At 39.7% G+C, this 17,947-nt stretch overlaps 1 long non-coding RNA gene across 3 annotated transcripts in view; it reads left to right on the top strand.

The window, feature by feature from the left end:
• The window catches only part of LOC105085839 (uncharacterized), a 33,072-nt gene extending 16,094 nt beyond the window's left edge, over window positions 1-16,978 (top strand). For all 3 annotated transcript variants that reach the window (XR_010383867.1, XR_010383868.1, XR_010383866.1), the window contains one exon: window positions 16,813-16,978. This is a non-coding gene — a long non-coding RNA (uncharacterized LOC105085839). The remainder of the gene's footprint in view (window positions 1-16,812) is intronic.
• The last annotated feature ends 969 nt before the right edge of the window (window positions 16,979-17,947 follow it).

The raw sequence follows: 17,947 nt of genomic DNA, 5'->3' as shown, positions 1-17,947 counted from the left end.
CTTTTTGTTTTTTTTGGCTTTTACAATTTAATGGTTTTTATAATTCCTTAACCTTAACATGGGAGCCAGACAGCAAGTAATAATAGCAAACATTTACTGAATATTTACCATATGCTTACTGTTCTAAGCTCTATACAAATATCAATTTATTTAATCCTGTCATAACCCCATAAACTAGAGTCTATTATGAGCCCCATTTTACAGAGGAAATGAAACACAGAAGTTAACTACCCGAAGCCCCAAAGACAGCAAGTCATGAAATCAGAATTTAAACCCAGGCTGTCTGGCTTCCCAGCTCATGTACTTCACCCCACCCTTCCTTACAGTTCATGAGCATGGGAAGTGGCCAGGGCAAGATAATAAGGGATGAGCAGAAATCCCGAAAATGAGAGTGGGGACGCCCCTATCTCCACCAAGGCATTGAGCTTCTATTTCTTTAAATAAACTTAGTGCAGCCAAGCACAGCCCCTTTGAGGGTCAATGCGCAGACTGCTGGGCCCAGGTTGGGCCCTGCTTTAGAGCGGTTTAAGGAAGCAGCCAGTATCCCAACATCCCTTGTGGTGAAGCAACATTCATCTGAACATCAGTAGTCCCTTAGATTACGCTAGGTTTTTAAAAATTTATTGTTGTTGCTGTTGTTGTTTTACTTATAAACAACAGATTATGGAATATAACCTGATGGCTATTTTTGTTTGTTTGTTTGTGTATTATTCTGACATATAGGTCCACTGGGAAATATCTATAAATCATGCTCACAAGTAATTTACTTTTCTGAATTGTGGGAGTTGGGTCATTTTTTGCTTTCTTCCTGGTAATTTTCTATAGAATATATAGCACTTGGGTAAAAAGAAAAAAAATTGAGAAAAAAAAATGAGGAACTTGTGTGAGTTCACATGGCTTGAAGTTGGGATGTGAACTCATGTCTCCTACACTTTAAGAACCACACAGTTAATCATTTTGTTTTCTTACCTCCTGCACCCTGGAGTAAAGGAACTCAAAGTCTTAATGTGAGTAATAGATAAATATGCTAGAAATGATGATGTATTTGAAGTGCCTGACACCGTGTCCAGCAAATAATAAATAGTCAATAAATATTTGTGGTTATCATAATGGTAATTATTATTATCATTCACTGCTACTATAGTACCTTATTAGAAATGCTATAATGAAATAAGTATATGATGGTATGAAAACGTAGAGGGCAAAATCCTGCTAACCCAAAAATGTAGTCAAGGAATGCTTCCTGGAAGAGGTGATGGAAGGTGACTTTTAAAGAGTAAGACTTAGCCAGGTAAGAGGTGAGGAGAGCAGGGCCTTCCAGGCAAGGGAAGAGCATGATGGATTAAAATAACTGGTGGTGCTGGATTGAATGGCATGTGGAAGTGTGGCTGGAGAATAGGTGGGAAAGGTAATTCACTGTTAGATCAGTGATGACCTCCTATGACACACTATGCTTAGGAATTCGGACTGCTTAAAGTCCACGGGAACCCCCTAACGGGTTCGAAGCAGAGGAATGTCTCAGTAACATATGCCTTTCTAAGACCGAATTGGCTGCCATGTGGAGGACTGGTTGGAAGAGACAACTCTAGAGACTGGGTGCTGGTTATGGTAACTGCAATAGTCCGAAGAACTGACAGGCCCTAAGGCAGAGGCAGTTGGTGGAGAGCTGTCCAGGGCCGTGCTTCTCAAAGTGTGGTCCGCAGACCAGTAGGGGTCCCTGAAGCGCTTTCTGGGGAACTTTGAGATCAAAACTATTTGCACAATAACATTAAGGCAATATTTGGCTTTTTCACTGTGTTGACGTTTGCACTGATAAAACAAAAGCGAGGATAGGTAAAACTGCTGGTGTTAGGACAATCAAAAATTCACTGAAGTCCACTAACAGTCACACATTCTTCACCACCATGCACCCACAGAGAAGAACAAGTCAATTTCTCTTTAAAATGTCCATGATGAAGCAGTAAACATTACCGATTTCATTAACTCTTGACCTTTGCGTTCACCCCTTTCTAATTAACACTCATATGATGCAAGAGGAAGCATACATAAACCACTTCAGTTGCAGTAAGAAATAAAATTGTTGCCTCAAAGAAAATTACTTTTGCAAGTGAGTTGCAAGCCAGACTGACCACTTTTTTCATGGAACACTATTTCCACCTAAAAAAAACCAAAAAAACAAAAACTAGTAAACTCATGTTATTCAGATTTGAATACTGGGGAGACATTTTCTTGAAATAAACAAAGTAAAACTGCCACTTCAGGGAAAACAACTTTTCCTTGTTTTTGTTTTAGTATTTGTTACTAGGTGTGCTTATTGCTGATGCTGAAATTTGAGTTTTCAGGCAAAAATTAGAACTCTGGAAAACTTGTTTCCACCACTGTGAATGTGACAGCTTCCCAATTCTTTAAGATTTTTCTGATGCAGTTGTTGCTCTGGGTTGAACTGTTCCCCGCCCCCCAAAAAAACATGTTAAAGTTCTATTCTTGGTACCTGTGAACATGAGCTTTTTTGGAAATAGGGCCTTTGCAGATGTGAAGTTAAGAGGAGGTCATACTGGATTAAGATGGGCTCTAAGTCTGATGACTGGTGTCCTTACGTAAAAAGAATTTGGATAAACAGGCACAGACAAACACATGAAAGGAGGCCACATGAAGATGGAGGGAGAGATTGAAGCGATGCAAGTACAAACCGAGAAACGTCTGTTCAGCAGCCGTTGCAGTGCTTTGTTACAACAGCCCTAGGAAACTAACACAGTGGTGCTAACATCAAATGTGATTATTGGCATTGCAGAGGGAAATGTGTCAATATCTGAAAGATGTGCATTACTCAGTGAAGCGATATTTCTGAAAGCTCGATGTATAATGTCACAAAATCATGGATGGCTGAAAGACGCATCTGAAGTGTAAAATAACCAATAGATTTTAATAAAACAGTACAAAAAGTTTACTATAAGGTTTCAGAATTCACACTGCTGTGAAGCTTTAAGAAAGTAATTCTTGTGCTCTGGTGTAGTATCAAAGAAAACTATCTACAATTATCTGAAAAAGTTATTAAGGCACATACACACTCAGGACCCCGCAGGACAGCGGAGGTAGAGGTTAGGGTGATGTGGCCACAAGCCCAAGAAAGTCTGGATCCCCCAGCAGCTGGGAGAGGCAGAAAGGACCCTCCCCTAGCCCCTGTGACATCCTGATGTCAGAATTCAGGCCCCAGAGCTGGGAGAGAGTACATTTATGTTGTTTTAAGACCCTCAACCCCCACAAAAAAACCTCACTTTTCTATCTACTTACCAGTGTGAAGCTGGATTTTCTCCGTATACTTCAACTAAAATAATACATTGCAACAGATTGAATACAAAAGCAGATACGGGAATCCAGCTCTTTTCTGTTACGCCAGACATTAAAGAGATTTGCAAAAATCTAAAACAATGCAACTCTTCTCATTAGTTTTTTTGTTTGTTTGTTTTGGAAAATGGAATTATTTTCATAAAAATGTTTTATTCATGTTAATGTGATGGGACTACTGTTATTTTAAATAAATATTTCAAAATTTCTCAGTTTTAATTTCTAATACACTAATTATCTCTAAATACAGCTCATAGACATAGAAACTTTGGGGGTCCTCAATGATTTTTAAGATTGTAAAAGGATTTGGAGACCCCAAAATGTCACTAGTTTAAGAGGTAGAAACAATAGGATTTGGCAAATGATTGGTGGGGATTGAGAGAGAAGAGTTTTCTCCCGATGGGGAGAAAAGAGCAGGCTTTTAAGGAGCGATGGTGTGTTCAGTCTTGGAAATGCTGAGTTTAAGTTGCCTGAGGGGTGCTGTGGTGGGACAGACCATTAAGCAAAGATCTGTGGGTTGGAATACAGCTGTCTGAATATAGTGAGTTCATACAGCTGCCGTAATTGAAGGCCCAGGCAAGAACAGTGTTCCGAAAGGAAAGAATTGCCCTGAGAAGAGGGCCCAGGATGGAGTCCAAGCTGACCCCAATTTGAGACACAGCGAGAGTGCCAGCTCGAAACCAATCTGAGTCAGAAAGAGCATCCAAGGGCGAGAGAAACCTCGCAGGAAGGGATGTCAGAGAAAGAGAGCAAGACAGAATTTTCAAGAAGAAAGGGGTCAATGGCAGCAAATGTATAAAGATACCCACCGGGTCGTTACTGACCAGCTAGGAGCAGTTCTAGGAAATAGGAGAAGTCGTGGAGCAGCAGGGATGGGCTGCTCTTTAACGAGCTTGAGGTCAGGTGGAAGTTAGGAGAGTCATATGTGTGTGGGAGGACGGCCAGAGGAGAAGCAGAAATTCAAAATCCAGGGAAGTGACATATAAACCATAGGACAAGATCCCCCAAGAAGGCCAGAGGGTAGGATTTTCCAGTGCTCAGGAGACAGTGGGGTGTAGAAGGCCAGCCGGTAAGGGCTTTGGAACCAAACTATCTGATTCAGTCTTGCTGTTGCCATTTGCTAAGTGCAAGAGACTGAATGTTTGTGTCCTCCCCAAATTTATATTTTGGAACTCTAATCCCCTCTAATCCCCGATGTGATGGTAGGGCTTTGGGGAGATAATTAGATGATGAATGAGGGTAGAGCCCTTATGATAGGATTAGCACCTTTTTAAGGAAATAGAGGTTGCTCTGCTCCCTCCCTCCATCGTGTGAAGACACAAGGAGGAGACGGCTGTCAGCAAACCAGGAAACAGGTCCTCACAGATGCCAAATGTGCCAGCGCCCTGCCCTGGGACTTCCTAGCCCCAGAACTGTGAGAAGCAGACCTGTGCTGCTGAAGCCACCCAGTCTATGGCGTTTTGTTATCACAGCAGGAGCTAACTGAGGCTCTAGAAAAGGGACTGGACAAGCTGCTCAAGTTCTCTGTGCCCTAATTTCCTCTTCTCAAAATACAGACAGCAATAGCATCTACCTTCAAGAGTTGTTTATGAAGCCAGCACGAGTTAATACACATCCAGGATTTACTGTGCTGCCTGCCAAATGGGAAATGCTTGACCCGTGACCGTCACTGCTGAGACTGAAGAAAGGGGAAATGCTGGCATCCACAGTCCAGCAAAGTTCCTAGAAGGGCTGGAGGGACAGAGTGGAGCTGGCTCCTGCCTGTTGTCCCCAACTTTCTCTGGAGTACATACAAGGTGGTGAATGGTCCAGCTGAAATTTAAGGAGGTTGGCGTAATTCTAAATTATGATTCAGTGGGACTTAAACACAAAATTGTTTTCTTTTTCAATTATTCTCTGCAACCACATTCTTTGAAGTCCTTTTTTCTGGTGTATTAAAAGGTAGTTTAAAACTTCAAACTCACCTGTATCAGAACTGGGATTCTGATGATGACAGATACTTCCAGTGAGGGGTGGCCAGGAGGGAGGGCGAGAAAGGAGAAGGTCACTCTCTGTAACCAGCTTTTGGGTCATCCTTGGTGTGGTCACTGCCTCTCTGGCTGACACTGACTGGCCCACCTGTCCTCTGTGTGGCAGGTGTCTGGGGCCAGGCGGCCTTGGGCTCAGGTGGGAACTCTTCCAAGGGCCCCCAGATGGGAGACCCAGCTTGGCTCAACTAATCCATCCCACCACTGCTCTCACCCAGCAGCCAACTCCTCTGTTAGGTAACCTGGCCCATCTCACAGCCCTCCAAGGCAAGGTGCCAGCCGGGCATGTCCACTTGACCTTCACCAACTCAAGCAGGATACTCTGCTGTCTCCCTTTGACAATCCCCCATCTCTCCACCACCCTCTCTCCTCCTCAGGCTTGGTAGGGGGAGGGGGTGTTTGTGGTGGGTGCTGGGGCAGCAGGGTTGGTTCTCCCACCTCTTAATAAGCCCTGGAAAGACAGCTGTACCTAAATCCCCAGCTCTCTTTAGAAAGGGGGATTTCCACCACCTGTTGTTCTCAGCTGTGGTCCCTGGTGCCTGAAGCAACAGGAAAAGCCTCCCTCCACCTGTTAAATACCTGGTAGGAAGTGGGAAAGGTGTTGGCTGAGCTCAGAGCTGCAAGAGATGAGCTTAGATAGGTAAACAGGCCAGATCTCAAGTTCCTCCCCATCCCCGACCCATCATCACAGGCTGGGTGTTCCAGAAGTAGACACTGACATGGAATTTGGGTATGCACTATGTCTGGGGGGATTGACACCTATGAAAGAAAGAGGGAGGATGCAGAATCCAGTTAAACTGCAATGGAGGATTGTTGAACTGTCAAAGGCAAACAGCAGAGTATCCTGCTCGCCAAGGTGGGAAGCTCTGGGTCCAGGACTGTCTGTCTCTGTCTCAGATCAGGCACAGATGTCCAGGGCTCTGTACCTCCCTTCACTTAGTCGCTGGACACAGGCTGCCCTGGAAGGGAACGGCTACCCATGAGGTTACTCTACAGCTGAGGCCAAGGCTGACAGCACTGACCACTGGAGCCTGTCCACTGAACAATCCTGCAGCCAGACAGCCAGGCTCCCCTTGGAGGGGGATCTAGACCACGCATTTCCATGACTACCATCCCGTGCTCCCCTCCAGCCGCCCCCTAGCTTCAGCTTTGGGGGCTTTGTGGTCAAATCTGCTCTTTCTAGCCTGCCTCTCCCACTTCCGTACAATCTGACAGCCCAGGAGGCTTGCCAGCAGGGCTTTGGAGAAGGAAGCAGGAAGGTCTTTAGACTTTAGAAATGCTGTTTATCTGTAATTGTAGCTCCAGGCATCCATAATTAGGAAGGTTAATTTACTTCTAAAGAAATTGCATAACACCTTCTCCAGGAAGAGACGTTTTAAAGATTTTCTACTGTGCTCCGTGGTATCTGACTCCTACCCCCACTTGAAATAATCTAAAATCAAGAGAGCTGACCATCAAGAAGATAGGGGCGTCTTGGACATCCCCTTGCTTATTCAGATTTTGGGCTAAATCTGACCAGGTTTGCCCTTGCCCAGGAAAACTCGAATTAAATTAGAGGTAGGGTTTGAGGAATAGTATATATGATTATTTTCAAGACTCCTGGAGGATCATCTTAAGAATCCAGAGACCAGCATGTGGCCAGGTGTCAGCAGGAGCTCTGTAAATGTTTGTTGAATGAAACTTCTGCACAAATCTGACAAAATTTATTGGTGATGATCACAGTATTCAGTTAACCACCCCACCCCTGCTCATTCAATTCCTGTTAAAGGGGAAAGCAGATTTTATTTTTAGAAAAGTGGCTAGGCAGGCAGCTAGTGAGAGAGAGAGGAGGAGGGGAGGACTGCGGCATTTCCAGAAAGATAGTTTCTGATTTCAGTTTATGACAGAAAGTCTTATGGAAAAGCCCAGGGCTCTTGTTTAATTGTGGATGACCCTGAGTTCGTTATATTCAGTATATGAAGAGATGATGAGTTGCTAAAGAAAAAGAACAAAAAGTGGAGCATTAAGGGGATCAGGACTGAGGGGGTGAAGTGGGGTAGAGGGAGGGAGGCAGGTGCAAATGTACATACAATGGCCAAGGTAGGTAGGTGTCCTTGAAGAAGGGAGTTGGAGAAAATCTCAAAGGTGAAGATCACTAGACATCTGGGAGAGCGCAGCCCCAGAGCTACAGGACAGCCCTCAGCTTGGAGCCTCCTGGTGCAGTTTGCAGCAACATGGATGCTCCTGGAGAATGTCATTCTAAGTGAAGTAAGCCAGAAAGAGAAAGAAAAATACCATATGAGATCGCTCATATGTGGAATCTAAAAAACAAAAACAAACAAACAAACAAACAAAAACAAAGTGTAAATACAGGACAGAAATAGACTCATAGACAGAGAATACAGACTTGTGGTTGCCAGGGGGGTGGAGGGTGGGAAGGGATAGACTGAGATTTCAAAATTATAGAATAGATAAACAAGATTATACTGTATAGCACAGGGAAATATACACAAAATGTTATGATAACTCACAGAGAAAAAAATGTGACAATGAGTGTGTATATGTCCATGAATGACTGAAAAATTGTGCTGAACACTGGAATTTGACACAACATTGTAAAATGATTATAAATCAATAAAAAATGTTAAAAAAAAAGAAAGCAAAAAGAAAAAATATTAACCACTGCTAATATTTTGTTGGAAATCTTTATAAATATCTCCCTAAACACATGCACATAATGTTAATTTTATAATATACATATTAAAATTTTACATGTGTATATAGAGAGAATATGCACATACTCCATATAAGTGTAATATCTATATATTTCATGTAAATGATATAACATTTTCACTAAAAATACAGAAATTTTTCATGTCAGTGACTATAGAACCACATTATCCTGATTACTGCTTACATCGTACTCTGTTTTGTTAGAGCTACTAGAAATTATGAACTAATTCTCTATTTTGGGCATTTAGGCTATTATCCAATCATTGCTACAGTGAACAACCTTGCATATTTATGTACATCAAGGTTAACATATTTTTAGTGGAATGATACATTTTGATTAATCAGTTGGCTGTTGAACTAACCTCAGGGTGACAAGCTCTTCCTGAGAAAGGACATGTAGTCATTGCCTATTAGACCCATTTTCCTCCCTCTGTCCTGGCACAGTTTTCAACATAAGAAATTTTTCCCTCGTCTCATCCTCATCCCCAAGTCTCCCAGGTTTGTCCTGGGCCGACTGGGCAACATCACCCTCTCAGTGGGTAACAACGGGGATATCGTTGAAATTATAACTGGTACCTTTTCCTTCCCTCTCTGAGCTTTTGTGATGTTGTTACGACCTGAAATATTCTCCCTGGGCTGTTTCTTAGAAACACAGACATTTCACCCTGAGCGCTCAAACACCTGAGGCTTGTAGCCCCTTTCACCCGCCACTCCGCGTAACCGACTGCATATACATATTGAGGTTACTGTGTCGTACAGTGGATTCTTGTCATTGAAGAAGGTAACATCGAATGTGTCATCTAGTCACTGAGAGTGTCAAGTCCATTCAACGTCATCAGTAATTGGCATTTTGCTGGGTACCAAGATCTCCCCCTGTAGATCCTATTGTATGTCATTGCAGTTGAGCCTCAATTTCCTCATCTGTACATGAAGAAGTTTGGGCAAGATGATTCCTGAAGTCCCTATTACACTTAAGGCCATAAAACTGAATGGACTCAGCTAAACAAACGGATGAGCACGTTACTTGAGGGCAAACTTCTTATGGCTTAATTGGAAATCAGAGCTATAAATTGGTGTGACCTCACTAACAGCTCAGGACCACAGAGAGAGAAGCGTCGCAAGGACATCTGGAGTAATTATGACAATAGCACAGCTGAAGGAAGCTCTGAGGAGACAGGTATTGAAGAGGTAAGAGGTGGCGAGGAAATGTCAGCCTCAGCCTATTTACAAAGAAGAAGTTTTACCCTGAATCCTGTCTCTAGTTACATCTGCAAGGTTTCAGGTTCCCTGGGCTCTTCACTTCGGTACTCTGTCCCCAGATCACCCTGGCTATATTTGAATTGTCAGTCTCTTTCCATCCTGCCCCCTACTCAGCGGACTCCCCTGCATGATTGGGCTAGAATGCAGTCACACAAATGAAGTTCCTCCCACAGAGGAACCTGGATACGGCAGTGCCCAACAGGAAGAGACAGATCTGACAGGAGATGGTGGGTGTTTATATTGATGTTACCATACTTCGTGTTAAAAAGCGTACAGTACACTCAGAAATGAAGGCTCCAGGAAGGAGAGCTTAGAGTAAAGTTATAAATTACAAAGGATATGGAATTCTGATTCTCAAGATTTCATATGCCACCACCCTTCTCAAAGTGTCAGTCACTTTACAAAACTAAAAGCCAGTTCTGACTTGCAAGAAACAAAAGGTTGATTCTGCCAGGGCTTGATTTCCCTGCTCCCTCAGACTCTTCCATTTGCTTTCACTACCTACCTCTCTCATGGGACCTGGTCTCCACTAGTTTTGCATGTAGTCCTGACTTGAACTTTGGCTGTCCTTTGTTGACAAGTTGTATCACATCCTGACAAGCCTGATGGCTGTTCCAGTTAGCTAATGCTGTATAACACACTTCCCTAAAACTTAGTGGCATAAAACATTTTATTATGCTCACAGATTCTGTGGGTTATGAGTTTAACAAAGGGTACAGAATGGCTCTGCTCTGCTCCATGATGTCTGGGGTCTCAGTTGAGATGACTCAGATGTCTGGGAATGACTCAAATGGCTGAGGGCTGCAACAGGTTGGGCTGAAGAACCCACTTGCAAGATGATTTCTCAATTAATATGCCTGACCTCTTGGCTGGGATGGCTGGAAAGCTGGGCTCTGCTGGCACTGTCTACCAGAGTGCCTACACCTACATTCTCCAGCATGGCAATGCCAGGGGATTGAGTAACAAGGGAAATTTTGCTCTGAGGATGTAGATGAATCCAGAATGGGAAACTCTCCACATCTGGCTTGGTGCTATTGCAAGTCAATATCATGTGGGAGGAAGATAACTGTTTTTGATTAAATAAGACTAAAAGGACATAATAAGACATACACTTTATTATTATTATTATTATTATTATTATTATTATTATTATTATTATTATTTAGTGAGTTTAATGTGTCAGTTTCTGGTGTACAGCATAATGTCCCAGTCATACACACACACACACACAAACACACATATTTGCTTTCATATTCTTTTTTATTAAAGGTTGTTGCAAGATACTGAATATAGTTCCCTGTGCTATACAGAAGAAATTTGTTTTTTATCTATTTTTATATATAGAGGTTAACATTTGCAAATCTCAAACTCCCAAATTTATCCCTTTGCACTCCCTTTCCTCTGGTAAACATAAGATGGTTTATTGAGACATACATCTTGATTAACTCTTAATTGGAATAAAAGAATATAAAAGAGAAATTTGAGGATGATTGGGAAAGTTTGAACATTGAATAAAAGCCAATATTAATGAATTATTGCTCATTTAGAAATGAATAATAAATAATAAATGTAATCATCATCATAATAAGTATAATTTATAATTTAATAATTTTTTCCAGTGTGCTTGTATGTACATAATCATTTTACCACATTTGCTTTAGTAATGGTTATATCTAGATCATATGTGGAGAATATAGAAGGAATAATTACAGTCTTCTTTCCATTTTTGTGTGAGCTTAAAATTTGTAATTAATTTGTAAAAAATGTACCTCATTGCATTTTTTATTGTAGTAAAATATGCATAACATAAAATTGACGATTTAACTATTTTAAAGTGTACAGTTAAGTGGCATTAAGTACATCCACTGTGTTGTATATCTCATTGTGTTCTTAATTGAATTTATATTAAGGTAAAATTAATATACAAAAAAATGCACTTTTTTGTATGTAAATTGTACATACATGTATGATGGAATTAGTTTTGAAAAATATATACTCCCATGTAACCACCAATGCATCAAAATGTAAATTTTCTTCATGTCCCTTTGCAGTCAGTCACTCCTTACCACCACCTTATGCAGCGATCACTGACCTTATTTCTATTACTATAGCACAGATCTACACGTCAAAATAAATGGAATCACATAGTATTTACAATTCTGAGTGTACCCTTTTATTCACTCAACCTTTTTTTAGATTGGTCTATGCTGTTGCAAGTATCAGAAATTTGTTCCTTTTACTTGCTGAGTGGTCATCTACTGCATGAATGAATATACAACAATTTGTTTATCCATTTATCTGTAGATAAAGATTTGGGCTGTTTTCAGTTTGTGGCTCTTATGAATTGTGAATAAAATAGCTATGAATGTTCATATACAGAACTTTTTGTAGACAGCTGTTTTCATTTCTCTAAGTTATATGGTAAACGTATGTTTTACTTGATAAGAAACCACTGCTTTTCTAATGTAGTTGTGCCATTTTCCATCTCTAACAACAAAGTAGGAATGTTCTCACGCCATGTAGCCATTCTGGTGTCTATGAAGTGGTGTTCTCCATGATTTAATTTTTATTTCCCTTATTATTAATGATGCTGAGTATAATTTCATGAGTTGATTGAACATTCATATACCTTTGTGAAGTATCTATTCATATTTCTCCCTTTAAACAAAATAAGATTATTTGTCTTCTTAATCTTGAGTTGTTAGTGTACTGACGTGTGGATCTAATTCTGCATTTTCTATTCTGACCTACTGACTCATATGACTAACCTCCTGCCAAGACCACACTGCCTTGATTTTTATAGCCAAATATGTCTTGAAATCAAGTAGTTTAAGTCTCCAATTTTGTTCTTTTTTTGCCAAAATTGCTTTGGCTATTCAAGGTCTTTTATATTTCCAAATAAACTTTAGAAACAGCTTGTCAAACTCCACAAAATGGCCTGGTGGGGTTTTGACTGTGGTTGAATCAAGTCTATAGATAAATTTGGGAAGAACTGCCATCTTAATAATAATGAAACTTCCTGTCCATGAACTCCGATTTTTTTTTCTAATTTATCAGCATGTTTTGTCATTTTTTTAAACATTTTTTATTGAGTTATAATCATTTTACAATGTTGTGTCAAGTTCCAGTGTAGAGCACAATTTTTCAGTTGTACATGAACATATATATATTCATTGTCACATTTTTTTCTCTGTGAGCTACCATAAGATCTTGTATATATTTCCCTATGCTATGCAGTATAATCTTGTTTATCTGTTCTACATTTTGAAATCCCAGTCTGTCCCTTCCCACCCCCCGCCCCCTTGGCAACCATAAGTTTGTATTCTATGTCTATGAATCTGTTTCTGTTTTGTATTTATGTTTTGTTTGTTTGTTTGTTTTGTCATTTTCAATATGGAGATTTTAAATAGTTTGATGTTATTACACATTCTATTTTTTAAATGACATCTCATTGTGATTTTAGTTTTAATTTCCTAGATTGCTAATAAGAATAACCACCTTTTAATATGTTTTTGACCAATTATGTATTCTTTCATATTTTGATCAATTTTTATAGAGCTATTTTAGTTCTTTCTATTTTCTGAATACTAATTTTTTATCATCAGTGATATGTGTTACAAATAATATCTTCCAATCTGTGGCTTCTTCCTTTCACTTTCTTTGGGGGTATTATCTGGTTAATAGAAGTTTTTAATGTCATTATAACATGATATAAATATCTTTCCTTTATTGTTTATGCCTTTTGAGTCTTGTTTATAAAATTCTTCCTTTCCTTGTATTTTCTCCTAAAATGTTTATGTTTTCTCTTTCATATTTAAGTCCTTAACTTTCTTGGAATTAACTCATGTATATGGTACAAAGAAAGAATTCAATTTCATAGTTTTAAAAATCTGTATAACCAATTATTCCAGCATCATTTATTGAATTAGCCACTGTTGTCCCACTGATCTGTGAAGTAGACTTCATTGTGAATAAAATTTTCCTGTATTCATGGATTCATATCTGATTGTATTTGTTTTTTTATTCCTGAACTAAACTACATTGTCTTAATTACTATAGCTTTATAATAAGTCTTATTATCTAGAACAACTTTTCTAACCATGTTCTTCTTTCAAAGAATCTTAGCTCTTCTCAGCTCTTTGCTCTTCCATAAAAATGTTAGAATCAGCCTGTCAAGTTCCATGAAAACCTTGTTGGGATTTGACTGGAATAACATTGACTTTATAGATTATTTTGGGAATAATTGACTTCTTTATAAGAGTGAGCCTTTCTGTCCATTAACCATGTCTTATTTTCAATCTCATCTTCTGATCTTCATCAAGCAACCCATCAGGCCCAGAGGAGAAATTCAACATATTTTGTTGAATGGCTTGATTAATTGTTGAGTGGGGTAAACCTACCTAGGCACCTCTGGGAGCTCTTTGCCACTGCATTGCTACCAGGCAGTCTTATTTGCAATGAAATATCTCCAAGATTTCCTAACAGGGATTTAGTGACCCAGAGAACAGACACAAGGCAGGAGGAAAGACGAGGGTAAGGGTTTCCAGGTGATGCCCACAGAAGTTTGTTGCAATACAGCGTTTGTTGACTACCCCCAGCTGGGCTTTGTGCGTTATCTATGGAGTACAACCCGTCTCAGCAGGCACAACCAGTTCAATCACGGTGTGTTTAATATTAACAGAGGAAAGGATGATGGTGGGGGAGGGGGTACTGTCAAAACCATTTTAAACAAAGTGGAAGTCTTCCACTGTGATTAATATTCAGGAAAACTGATAGAATCACTTTTATTTGTACTCTGGTGAGAAGGTAACCAAGTAAAGTGTTCACCTTAACCCCATGACAAATTGAGTTTTTACAGGTTTTAATACAGTGAAGCTTTAAGAACGGATTAGTAAACTTACTGCTTAACATTTTGTGTCAACAAATAGTTTGAACTCATGAATTTTCCTACTAGACTCTGGTTTATGACATGAACAATGTAACAAAAGCATTAAAAAAACAAACAAACAAAAATACCCATACAATCTGCACATCAGAAAAAGGAGCTGTCAAATGTGTGATCACTTAAGAGAACGCTCTCCCCCTATTAAAACTGTTAATGGCTTAGGAAAAATTACAACATAAAGGAGGCAACAGAAGTGTATTCACTTCGGAGCATTTTTAGTCTTCAATCTTGGAGATGATCACTATACTAGTTAGGAGCTGCCTAACATTCTGAAATGAGAAATGTTTATTTCTGATTTTAATCCTCCTCTATTTAAGAAGAGAGGGTAACGTGCTGTTTTTCCACAAGGCTGTATGCAGAAACTTTATATGGAGAACTCAGTGTCTCCTTTTACTACGGGCAGTCTTGCAGGGAGTGGATGGAGAGCAGACCGATGGCTCGGGTTGGTCCCCCTTCTTCAAATCTTGAACCTCCCATAACCCACACATATCCCAAAACTTCAAAATCTCTCGTCACAGCAGACCTTACTGATTTCTCCTGCTGCTTGATTTCATATTGATCTCTGAGGGTTTTGCTCAGAAAAAGGAAACCATTAGGAAAGTGCTGACTTGGAAGGAAAACGGGGATAAGAAAAGGATGTTTACCCAGTAGAGGAGGAAACCAGGCTCAGTGATAAACTGACAAAGGGAAATGGTGCCTCTGGTTAATCTGGCCAACTGACTCTGCCGTAAACACTTCCTGCCCTTTTCTGAGAAACCATAATTAACCTGAAAATTTACTTGGATAGACTGAAAAGTGAATCAGAAATCTCATCACAATTGGGGATCAAGGCTCTTAGCAGCAGTGATCTACCCCCAAAGCGCTTCACCAACCAGCACCCATCAGCCTTAGAAGACATTTTCATCAGGCTCATGTGCCCATAAATTCTAAATTCCTCACCCGCTACTACTCATATCATCATCCCTCGACATATAGATAGCCCTTTGTTAAAACAACTCAGAGTACACTATGGAAATTTAAGATAAACAAATAAATGCATCAAGAGGTAATAATTCACAACACAGAGGTGACATCCGAAGATTCTCTTTAGTAAAACAGAATTCCTAGGAGGAAGTGGCCTTGCTGCAACTTCAAACGTCCCAATGTTAAGGAGGACACAGAGGATTTCCCTGAATGAACTGATATACACACCACTCCCTCAAGAGCACAGCCTGAATGTGACAGGATAGATAAGTGTGCCAAACCCAGTGATTGTTTATCCTCTGTGAAGAGAGGTGAGACCCCCACCCGCACCCAACACACACTCATACTTCGCCTTTCACCTGGCTCCTTCCAACGTTCCAGATGGCTAAGCAGGAGAAGTTAGTCTATAATTAGGTAGAGCCTAACTTAACAAATCTAATACAAAAATATCTCTAAAACTGAATCTTTCTTCCTCAACTCAATTACTACTGCTTTTGTCTTCACCTTCTGGGACTCATGATCTCCAGTCTGGTCTTTCAACATCAAAATTGCCAGCAAGTGACCTTCATACAGTGCCAGGCTGATGTTATTCTACCTGCTTAGAAGATTTTTTTGACTCCCATCACCAAAAGAAGACATTCAAACACTCCACCAGCTCTTGCCATATCCAACCTCATCTCTGCTCTTTTCTCTTACATATGTTTCTCCCCAATCATGTTAAACCTTGCCTTTTCAGCCCATTTATCCTTTTTCGACTTTGTACCTGCTCTAAACTCTTACTGGAATGTAGCAAGTTCCTTCTTATCTTTTAAGACCAAGTTCAAATGTTATCTCCAAAACACAAAATTCCTTAGCTCTCTGGCAACCTAAAGCATATTTTATTAATTTTATGGGAACAATTATTACATTAAGGAAAATTATGTGTGTTGTGTCTACCTTTTTTCTAGATAAATGTTTTCTGGATGATGGTAATGTTCTTCTGTGTTGTCCAATAAGATAGCTACTAGTTACATGTAGCTATTAAGCACTTGAAATGTGATTAATATTACTAAAGAACTGAATTTTTAATTTATTTTTATTTTATTTAGAGTAATTTAAATTAAAAAAAATTTGAAGCCACACATGGCTAGTGGCTGCTAAATTGGACAGCACAGTTCCTGCATAATAGTTGATGGTCAATACATTTTTGTTGAATGGATAAATAGATGAGTGGACATAATGTCACTGTTTTATACTTCAGGACTATGTAACATATATAGTTGTTATATACGTCTTCTAGCCTAGGAAGAACACAAGGTTTCTCAAATGTATCTAAGAGACATCCAAAAACCATAGTGCTAATTTCAGAACACAATGAAATTGATACATTTAATTTAGGTTTATAAATCAGGAATCAGAAAATGTTACCATATTATATCCCCCAAATAATACATAGAGTATTTTAAAGATCACATTTTATCAGGATAAATCTTTTTACCAAATTAATGAGAAAGTTGAAACTGATCGTTTGAACAAAAAACCTTGGTATCAGATATTTGATGATTACATGTTTGTTTCCAGGACTGCATTCAGGGACCTGCTGTGTTTCATCTTGAGGAAACGTGGTTGGAGCATTGAGTTTACCTGCGAGTGACGGTGGAGGTGGGAAGTTGGAGAATAAAGGAATAAGAAATGTCAGCAGCAGTAATAAATCACCCCTAAAATTTCATAGCATGATAAATCTTAATAAAGCTTTATCACTTACTCATGTCATAGTCTGATGTAAGTTGGGGATCTCTCCATAGAGGCTCTCTTCCAAAAGGTGGCTCTGGGATACAGAATCCTCCATCCTGTGACTATCATCATTCATCATTAACCCTTTTTGGCCTCTGCTCTCACTATGGAGGGGAACACAGTGTGTGGGAAGGCACATGAGATACTTAATTACTTCAGCCTGGAAGTGGCACCCGTTTGTGTTTACATTCCACTGGCCAGACCTAATCATGGGTCCAAGGTAACTACAAGGAGACTGGGAGATAGGGAGAAGCATGCAGGTATTAGTGAGTTCCAGTGGTCTCTGTCACAGTGCTTAAGGCAATAGCCAAATTCATCAAAATTACCCTTTACAATCTTTTTTTAAGAATTTTGAGTAGATCCGAAATAGTTGGCTTGTGTCAGTGGCTATATTGAAGAAATAATATCCATCTTTAGACAATGGATAATACTTAGCCAGGGGAGAAGCTCATGTCTCAGAGAGATAACTGAAGACCAGCAAAGGATACAACAGATTCACATCTTGGTTCTCATGTTCACTGGGAGGGTCATAACTCCCTACACATCTCTCTCAATAAATGTGCATTTTTAATGACACTGCACTATAATAGGAATAGATGGGGTGCAATGGTACCTTCTTTTGTTGTAGCTGGGACATCAGGGACATTTTTGTCTCTTAACTGATCAGGTTACTACTTTAAAATATCTTAAATCTCTACTACACTTGCATTCCAATGTCCCTTCCCTTTATTACTGAAGACAGGGAGTATGCTGTTGCCTGGACTGGGTCACAATTTCCATTTTCCAGAGAAAACACTCCCTCATTGAAAGCAGTTTGGCATGCAGACATGAACAGCATTGTAAATCATTCCTCATAGAATCATCCATCATGAAATAATTCTCTGAGAGAAAGTTTTCCAGTGTGGAAAAACAACTCAATAGA

This window comes from Camelus dromedarius, chromosome 2 (assembly GCF_036321535.1).
Source record: "Camelus dromedarius isolate mCamDro1 chromosome 2, mCamDro1.pat, whole genome shotgun sequence".
Lineage (NCBI taxonomy): Eukaryota > Metazoa > Chordata > Mammalia > Artiodactyla > Camelidae > Camelus > Camelus dromedarius.
The sequence above is the reverse complement of the archived record's forward strand: the minus strand, read 5'-3'. Positions and strand labels throughout refer to the sequence as shown.